Source organism: Lagopus leucura, unplaced genomic scaffold (genome assembly GCF_019238085.1).
Source record: "Lagopus leucura isolate 7727_CA_CO unplaced genomic scaffold, USGS_WTPT01 Super-Scaffold_100008, whole genome shotgun sequence".
NCBI classification, from domain to species: Eukaryota; Metazoa; Chordata; class Aves; order Galliformes; family Phasianidae; genus Lagopus; species Lagopus leucura.
Genome location: NW_024962265.1, coordinates 22479634 through 22489047, shown reverse-complemented (window position 1 = coordinate 22489047; position 9414 = coordinate 22479634). Strand labels below are relative to the sequence as shown.

The 9414-nt window shown below is 35.1% G+C and overlaps 1 long non-coding RNA gene across 1 annotated transcript; it reads right to left on the bottom strand.

The window, feature by feature from the left end:
• Positions 1 to 4496: 4496 nt before the first annotated feature.
• LOC122180862 lies at positions 4497 to 8879 on the bottom strand. The gene is made up of 3 exons (XR_006179243.1): positions 8710 to 8879; positions 8408 to 8531; positions 4497 to 6198 (listed from the first exon to the last, which is right to left on the bottom strand). It is a non-coding gene; the product is annotated as an uncharacterized LOC122180862 (long non-coding RNA).
• Positions 8880 to 9414: the final 535 nt, after the last annotated feature.

The following is a 9414-nucleotide window of genomic DNA, read 5'->3' as shown; positions in this document are numbered from 1 at the left end:
GGACACAATCAAAACCTTAGCAAATCTAAGCAAAAGTACAATAATATCTATCTTGTTTTAGTATTAATACATTTTAATATTTAAAAAAATCCATGAAAATAGTGATTTATTTGGGAAAGCTTTATTTAACTTAAAGCCAAAAATTACTTCATGTAGTTGCTCAATGATTGCAACATAGGGGTACTGAGGAACTCACAAGGAAAGGAATGGGATAAATAGTATCACTGGCTATTTGATAGTGTTGTGTACTCTCCATGTGCATTTGCAACAAATGCATCTCTTAACGCTTTTGGAACAGTGCTTATACATAACAACCATCAGAAAGCTAAGAACATTCATTCATGGTGTATCATGGATGATCACTGTACTCCTATGCATTAATAAGGACTGATGAGAGCACTTTACCTGGGTTTCAAAGATTGGTAGTGGCAAAATGCTAAAAGCACGCATAAAGCAGCCATCCTGAGAAGTTGTCTGTGTCATTACATTCTCCTCCCTTAATCCAACCACTGAATAATCTAATAGCTCTTTTTCACCTGCAAGGCATTCAAATTCCTTCTTGGTCAGATAGATCTGAGCTGGTATCTGTACCTACTCAAAGGAAAATGTATGGATATATACCTTCCTAGCCCTGTGGAAAATGTTTCTCTTTGACTGAACTCTTGAAACACAGTGAGACAAGAGACTGACTTCAGGTTTTAGATCTTAGAAAGGTGAGAGGAGTGTTACCATCTCAGATAAAGATTTGTTATACAAGTGAAACATTTAAGACATTTGAGAAGCAGACCCAAAGAGACTCTCATGGTTAAATCACTTTCTTGGAAAATGATGCATTCAAATGTTCTCAAGGTGAGAAGAAGGTGAAAAAGAACTAAATATGTATCATCAGGATCCATAGTGAGTGCTCTAACCGGTCTTTTTTGGCAATGCCTTATGCAGAATGTATTTGCTCAGTATACAGTTTAAATAATTGCCAGGACAGACTCTGCAGAAAAGCTAGATGTTGAGATTATTACTGCTGGTATAAGAGAAACAGTGATCTACTCACCACTATCAAGAATTGATTGGTTCTGGAAATTACACTGCTGAAATAGAAGACTTTCGGCACCTCTAAAAACATTCTGGTAACATTAACATATAGGATGATTACATGCTTGGGATGTAAATCTAAGAGTAGACTGGCAGATATATTAGAAGATTCCCAGCTACTTGTCACTGTGTCTCTTGGCATACTGAACTGGCTTTTACTACAAAAATATATAAAAGACCACAATCCCTCAGGTGTCACCATCCGTCTCATAACTGGTAGGTGACCTTCTGCTACAGATTTAAATGACATTAATGCAACATCTGCATTTTCTTGCAGAAACTGAGCACATCCCAGTCAGAATACCAGACAAAGTATGAAGAGCTTAAAGAGTTGTTAGTGGAAGTTCAAAGAATTTGGGAAGTCAAACACTTCACTTGCTTTATGTGCATTATGTGCACTTGCTTTGAAAGCATCAGTGTCAGTATTAGCCACCTGACAACAGCAATTAAGATGTACTCAGATAAAGGAAAACAACAAAACCCAACAACAATCAGAACACACTTCTTTGCCCCCCAAAAAATGAACAAAAATATTACATCATTTTAGTATCTTAAAACCTCCTGACATCATAAGCACATTTAAGAAACAGCGATATGAGCTATGACCATTGGTTTTTTATTATATAGCCTATAGCTGCCCTACATTCCTCCTTTTTTGTCTCATTCTACCTTTTTCCAAATGAGAACAACTTCACTGGCAAACTTTCAGCAGCATTCTGTCACTTTATATCCAATCCTAAATTTTTCCAAATGCAAACTAATGACTTTGTGAAAGAAGTTTTGGAAAAAAAGGGAATTCTAAAGCACATCTGTAGGAAATTGAACAGTTTTGCAATCTGGGCAAAGCAGTGAGAATGTTTTTCTTGCACTGAAAATGCAGATTCCTTGTGCATCTCTGTACTCATAAAACAGAATTCTCATGAAACAGAATACATTAATGTTCATCGGAATATATGTGAAGCTTAGTAGTTTTGCACTGAAAAGTGTCTTAAGTGAGATACTCGTCCATTCTGGATTAGTCTAATGTTTATGTGGGATCTGCACAAGACAGAATGAATCTCCAATAACTGAGCTATCAACACCTTACAAATGTTTTCATTGTAGCATCTCTCTTTGGGTTACTGTCACATGGAGAGAATGGCTATAGACTGACTTTAGAAGCTTCTGGTTGCAGAAAAGGAGCTTGCCTAATAGAATACTTAGAATTTGCACTTAAGAGATGCAGCAGCCCCAAGTTTTCAAGACCATTCAGGTTCAGAGTAGAACCAAGGGCCAGACTCTTCCTCATGCAAACAAATAACTTGATCATGCATATGTAGCGCAAGTAGAACAAGGAAGGAACGGAAAGCCTCTGAATTTCTAAAAAATTGCCCTGCAAGTTGCTGTGAAAACATAATTTTGTTTCATTTCTTTAAAAAAGCCCACAGTTGTACTTTGGGAATAGGAAAATTGATTCTCACTCAGATCTCTTTGGGAGAAAGACTACTGACAATTACTGACATTCCCCAGACACAGAGCTACAGATAACAGAGCTACATCTCCTAGGGACTGCTCCAGTTGCAGTAAGCCTCTTCAGATCTGCTTCACAACCTGCAGGGATAATATTTTCCCCAGTTTGTCAAGCATTCTTCAGCATGCTTTCTTGGCCAGTTATTCAGACCATGTTTGAACTTCCTTTTGCTGACCCTATTAGGAAAACACACTCTAATACTATCCACTGAGAATATCCCTCAGTGTAGAAGGACTTAACCTAACTATAGTATAGCATTACCAAAATATCCTGTGAAGCCACCTACTCACCCAACTCAATGGAAATATATTCAACCTAGAGAATAAGTGTAGATTCATGTTTCAATTACTGATCTCATTTTGATTCCTCTAAGATAAATTTATCAAGGTATAACTGGGAAAAAGAAAAGTTTCAAAAATGAGTAGTATCTTTGCTTTCCTTTATGCTTTGTGTTTCTTTTTCTTTTCTTTTCTTTTTTTTTTTTTCTTTTTTTTTTTTTCTTAACAAATAAGAAGAGAAGATACAGAAGCATCTTAGGAAAGTGCTAACTACCTGGGAACTAATTGAGGCAACTAAGCTAATGTAGGTCCTTTACTTATTAAGGGTATTAATCTCACAAATAAGAGAACAAAGAGAATTTTGCTGGCCAACAAGTCACAGAGCATAGCTCTGGGAAAACATAGCAGGAAGATTGAATACTTAAGAGTTTTTATTTTGGGGGAGGATTTCTATTTTCCATGCTACAAAGAAGAAAGAGGTAGAGACATTTAAATGTTTAGCATCAAGCTGGATAAATCCAAAATCCTTGAAATAAATCCCTAACTGTGAAATGAGTTAAAATGAATTTTGAGTGAATATTCTTCTTTTTCTGCCTTTGACTTGCTTGAAATGACTAAAAAAAAATAAACTAATAAAATAATAAAATCGAATAAAATTTTCGATCCAGATGAAAAGAAATAGGATAATAGCAGAAGAATGAATATGCAAAAAGCTAAAAGGATCTTAAAAATAGATGTATTTGGCATTATTCCCAGCAACTGGGTAAAGTGTTTGCCAAGGGCCAAGCTTAAACCTGCACCGCTTGTGTCAGAGAGCACTTAGTTAAAAAAACTTTCCAAACTGACAGTAGGACAACCATTTCTGAAAGACAGTAGGAAGGACATAAAGGGTTAGTAAGTAGGCAAAACTTGAATATGAACTACTTTTAGTAGCTTATATGCCTTCTTGCTTAAAAATATTGTTCTCTGTACCAGTTCATCAAGGGAGCTTCGGTCAATGGGAAATTTCTGCTTCTGTCTCGTTTTCTGTCACTTGGACTCTGGAAGAAGGGCATCTGATCAGACTCATACATACTACACTAAGGGAACAGGCTCACTCTTCAGTACATGGTGGAACTGGTACCTCCATCTGTTTTGCCATAAGAGTGAAGGACGTCAGTGTGCAGCACAAAGATTTGGAACAATTTCTCTCGCCTTCTGAAATGCTCAGGAAGCATTTGGAGCCAAGGCCATCTGACAGATGTCTGTTTCACTCAGGACTAATATCAGTGATCAGTATGGTGTAATATTTGTTTCTGCATTGAGGCTCCACCAACCAATGGATGTAAGATGCTCTAGCAGGTAGATCATCCCATACATAATTTCCTAGTGTGTTTTCCAGGACCACGATTGTTATTAACATTAAATATAACACAGACTTTCAAAATCTACCTTGTAAATGTAAACCAAAATTAAACTGTAATTCTAGATGTCATAAAATGCTATTATTTAAAATTATAGAGAAGAAAAAAAAAATAATCTTAGGAAGCTGTTATTTTAGCCTAAGATTTTATTTTCATACAAATATGAAAGAAATTCCCAAAGTACAATTTTTTTTTTTTCTTTTAACAACTATCAAATACTACATCTTACACAGGAAAACATCCAGTCAAAACAACTTACTCCATAGCTGACTTAAAATACGTCTTATTTCTTGGCAGTTTCTTAATGTTCCTCCAAATTAATACATTTCAGTAAATGTCTACAGTGGATGGATTTCTAACAACCCTAATTGACTCTGACATTTTTGTTATATTGCCAGCCAATACTTTTTTGTTATTAGTGTCACACTGAAGAAGTTTGACACAAAATGCATTGAACTAAACAGATATATGCATTTAAATATCTGTATAAGTGAACAACTTTTCCTCCAGAGTGTTTCACTCACCTAGTTCATTCTCCGTGCTTACAAACGAACTGCAAATATTCTTCTCAGTAATAGAATGTTACCAAATCTATTTATCACTTTATATCTGGTAATGATCAATTAGAATAAACATTTATTTTACTCTGAAGAAAGACAGAGGAATAAATCTGTACAAATATAGATACACAAGTAGACATTGGGAACACACACAGTCTAGCAAAGTGAAACTGCTTTGGGACTCATAAGATACAGAGTCAAATATAACTTCTGACACTTCTTTACTGTCCTATTTTCCAAAGATAATGTGCCTTTCTTATTTCATTCTCTGTATTTGCAAGACAGAGATAACGGACTCTATTGTTGGACAGACACATAATAAAAGAGCAAAGCACTTTTTGCCCTGACAAATTTCCACTGTGAATGGGTAAGGACAAGTGATATGAGGCAAGACAGTATGAGTTTAATTTATCCTGAAAACATCTGAGTTACTTTGTGAAGCTAATCTTAGTTCAATAAAAAAACTTATTCAAGTATAGGCTAAAAATGCAGTGCAGTAGCCAGCAAAATCTCTGCATTGGTTGATATAGCTGTACCAAGCTTACAGATTTTAGATTCTGTTCAGACTTTTGGGCTCTGTGCAAAGTCATGCTGCTCCTGTAAGCTTCACTGAATGAGCATCTCAAAAGACTGCTGCACTGCTAATTTTATTATAAGACCACTGTACCAAGTATGATGGTAGTGTGAATGTTTCACTGGTGGTACATACATCTAACCAGATCATCCCACATCAGAGAAACTCTAGGCCTTTTTCTACTCCCCTTAAAGTCATGTGTAAATCTCCCAATTCTGTTCAAGAGAAATAAAACAAGATGCTGTAAAAATAAAACTGAGAAATTACATATTATATGCCAAAATATGCTACCTTGCAAGGCCTAGTTCTTACATTAGCCATCTTGCCAATTTCTACCAAGAAATGCTTGGAGGACAGGGTTGATATTTTATGCTTCATGTGCAAGAAAACTGGGGCAGCAATGACTGAGCCATAGAGTTGAGGGAATAATTCACAGTTAATAATTTATTATAGCTTTCTTTCTTCCTTTTTGAACAGTTGTGAAAGAGCATTTTCCTTTCAGCTGAGAAAGGCAGTGGCGCACTGAGTAGCTCAAGGTGAGGAAGAGTCCATTAGATACTTTGCACCAATGGAGCCTGCCTTCTTGCTCAAGTCCTTTGCACACACATATTTGCTGCATGGTGTGCAGCCACTTGTGACCCAGTGAAGCTGACACGCAGGCTACAAAGCACCTGAAGAACAATAGCTCTTAGTCATATGAGCATAAGATCTACAGGCCTTGATTTGGGTGTTCATAAGGTAACCGTCATCTGCTTGAGTCTCAAATGTAGCGCAGGATACAGCTCTGAAAAGAAATCTGGGATTAGTTAAAAAATTTATAGTGCATTAATACTATCTATTTACTCATTAACATTTCCCAAACTTTGTAATTAAACTTGGTAGTAATGGAGTTAATGAGCTGTTTATTACAAGTATAGAATAACTAGAGACAGTGAAGATTATTTCAGTTTAGATATTATATGATTTATTTACAGTAACAAGCTGAAACAGGTCTTCTCTTGAATACAAGTCTTACACAAACAGTGTTACTTTGTAAATTTGCCATTCTACAGATATTTCTGCCAATGTTTGGCCATATTGCAAGACCATTTTGACTATTCATTAAGCTATGAATACATAACATGTTTGCAGATTGTGTATTTGATACACACTGTGTATCTGATGATGCTGATGATACATGACTATAAAGGGAAAAGAACAGGAGATTAGAGGTAAAGTATTGCAGCTAGCATACAACAAGCAGCCAAACTTTTCATTCTCTGCAGGGCAGAAAAGAAATTAAAACTAATAACTTATTGTTCATTTTCAATAATTGCATATTAAAACTTCAACTATGGCTTTCACTGGTATAATCCACTATTTAGTAAAAACACATTTTAAGCAGCCACTCAGTAAGTTAATTTCCTATAATATTCTTGCAAAGTGAGCACAAAATGAGTTAGAGTATTGCCATGTAAAATGCAATGTTTCACTTTAATAAATGTTTGCAGATTTCACCCTTCATTATCTGCTTAGCTGTACTCATCTGAAAATAGAGAGCTTGTAAATACTACCTTTTTTGAGCATCAACAGCTGAAACTTTAGTTCAGATTTTTAAGGGCTGAAAATCCATAAAAGAATGGGAAGAAACATAAAATTTGGGGCTTTCTGAACTGCAGGTTTTCTGACTCTTACATATATACAAATGTAAAAGTATCTTTACGTCACTGATAAACAGGCCCTACAATTCTGTGATTCTGTGATATTATATATTTGCATGTATAGGTACATTACATATATAAAAATACACCAACAAAAGCGATAGTAAAAATTCCATTAAAGATCAGCAATAACAGATCAATTCTAAACAATAAATTTAGAATTATTTTTTTTTAAGATACATATTTACTAACAGCTACAGTGAAGACAAAACAGGTTTAAGTCTTTAATTATAGACAAAAAAACTCCCTATCACAACAGTACAAAACCAAGACAAGGTCCAATATTTGTAGTAGTATGTAGATCACTTCAAAAATATTGCTTCCTATTTATTTCCATGAAAACTAGAAGAAAGAGCACAATAACACCACTTGATAAAGCAAATTCTTAGCTGCAGAAGAATATTTTTAACATAGTTACCACCAGTTGCCAATATGCTACTCTTCAATAGGAAGCATTACTTTTTAATCAACCCTTTAAATATGCATACTGTTGTTTAGGCAATGAAGCTGAGTAAAGCAACACCAAAAGTTTTAAATGAGATTTTCAAGTTTCATGTCATCACTGAGGTTGTTTCATCCTCAGACTGTATCTGCATGACGATTTGCATGACAACTCACACGTCCAAACAGCATGAACAACAACTCTGATTGCTGTTTAATCCTTAGGGCAAGAAGTCTGAACACCATTAGGTGACAATTCTCATTACTGATAAAATGGAGTTTGCACACCCAATTAGATAAGCTAAGTGGGAATTTTTCTTTTAGGATGACATTCCTTTATCTGATGGCTTAATTTGAATTATCAGAGGGTAAGTGTCTTTGACATAGTGATAGGTGACAGTTCTTCACATAGTGAATGCATGGTATTCTTTGCTCCTGATATATGAAGAAAAACAAAATGAGAATGCAACTGTATTTCCTCAACGGCTGCAGAAACTAAAAGGAAAATGGGGAGATACACTTCCTCAAGTAATCACATAGCCACTACTGCAAAACCAGAAGGGCTTGTTTTTGATTCACGTTAGGCAGATTGTGTTCAGGAGAAGCTCCAACATACATTCTACATCATTAAAGTTAGGAAAAGGGTAGGCTTCATAAATTGTGTGAAAATGGCAAAATGATCTATGCACAATTACTTCTTTTCTTCCTCTGAAAGCTGATAGATATATTTTACAATAAGAAAGGTTCTAGGTGACCTCATTAAACTGGAATTCTGAATTTATTCTTGTATCCAATTACATTCTCTTTATACTCATATATATATTTCCATTGTACTCATATTTAGGCACTTACTTCACCAATGAACTTTTCCAACCTCTCTCCTTTCCATTCTCCTCTATGGGTTTATCTGTCTTGAATTTCATTTCTCTTTCCTTTTCATCCTCAGAATTCCCTTTTCATTTGCTCCCAGTTATCCCTGAAAAAGTGGTATGATCAAGAACTTCACAGACAAGATTTCCAGCATCCTCCATCTTAAGTGTTGGGTACAACACTTAAGACAACAATGTATAGACAACAATGTATAGACAACAATGACTCTTATGCCCTTTTTTTCCTCTTTATTTCAGCCTTCATAGGACAATCAAACTACTAACCTCTGAGTTCTTCCTTCCTTAAAAGTGATCCCAAGAAGGCAAACTACCTTGTCAGCATCAATTGCAAGCATTTGCCAGATGTATACATCAGGGATCTCTAGAAAGTCCCTTAGTTGTTCTACAGTTGTTGTAGATGTAACAAACCTCTGGACAGACACAGGATCTGAAATTTGAATTAAAAAAATAAAATGTCACAACCACATTGCAATAAACCAGGCCAAAAGTGAGGGCACATGCAGTATATCATCTTTAGAACACATTTTATGTCTTGCTGAAATAAATTATATATATATTTTTTTATCACTTATTGTAACAAATTTAGTCTGCCTGTGATCCACAGATACATGAAGTATTTTTATTTTAAATTTTGATGACATTTTTAATTGCTCTAACCACAAACTGTTTATATTTTAAAAATATTTATTTTAAATGAAGCTTAAAATAAAAACCTTCTTTCTGTTATTATTTTTACACAAGTATCATTGTTGGTTTCATTAATGTCAGCACAACTCAGAAATGAGTTTTAGATGAGTTGAGCTGCCTTTGCTGACTAAATTTGCAGCAGCAAAGCATAAAGCATTTCAGGCTCTTCAATAGCACAGTCTTATTTTTTGTTGTTGAGAGATGGATAGCTTTAAAAATAAATAGACACACAGATCTCAATATGTGTCCTTCTTGTAATCTCCATGCAATGTATTGAGGGAT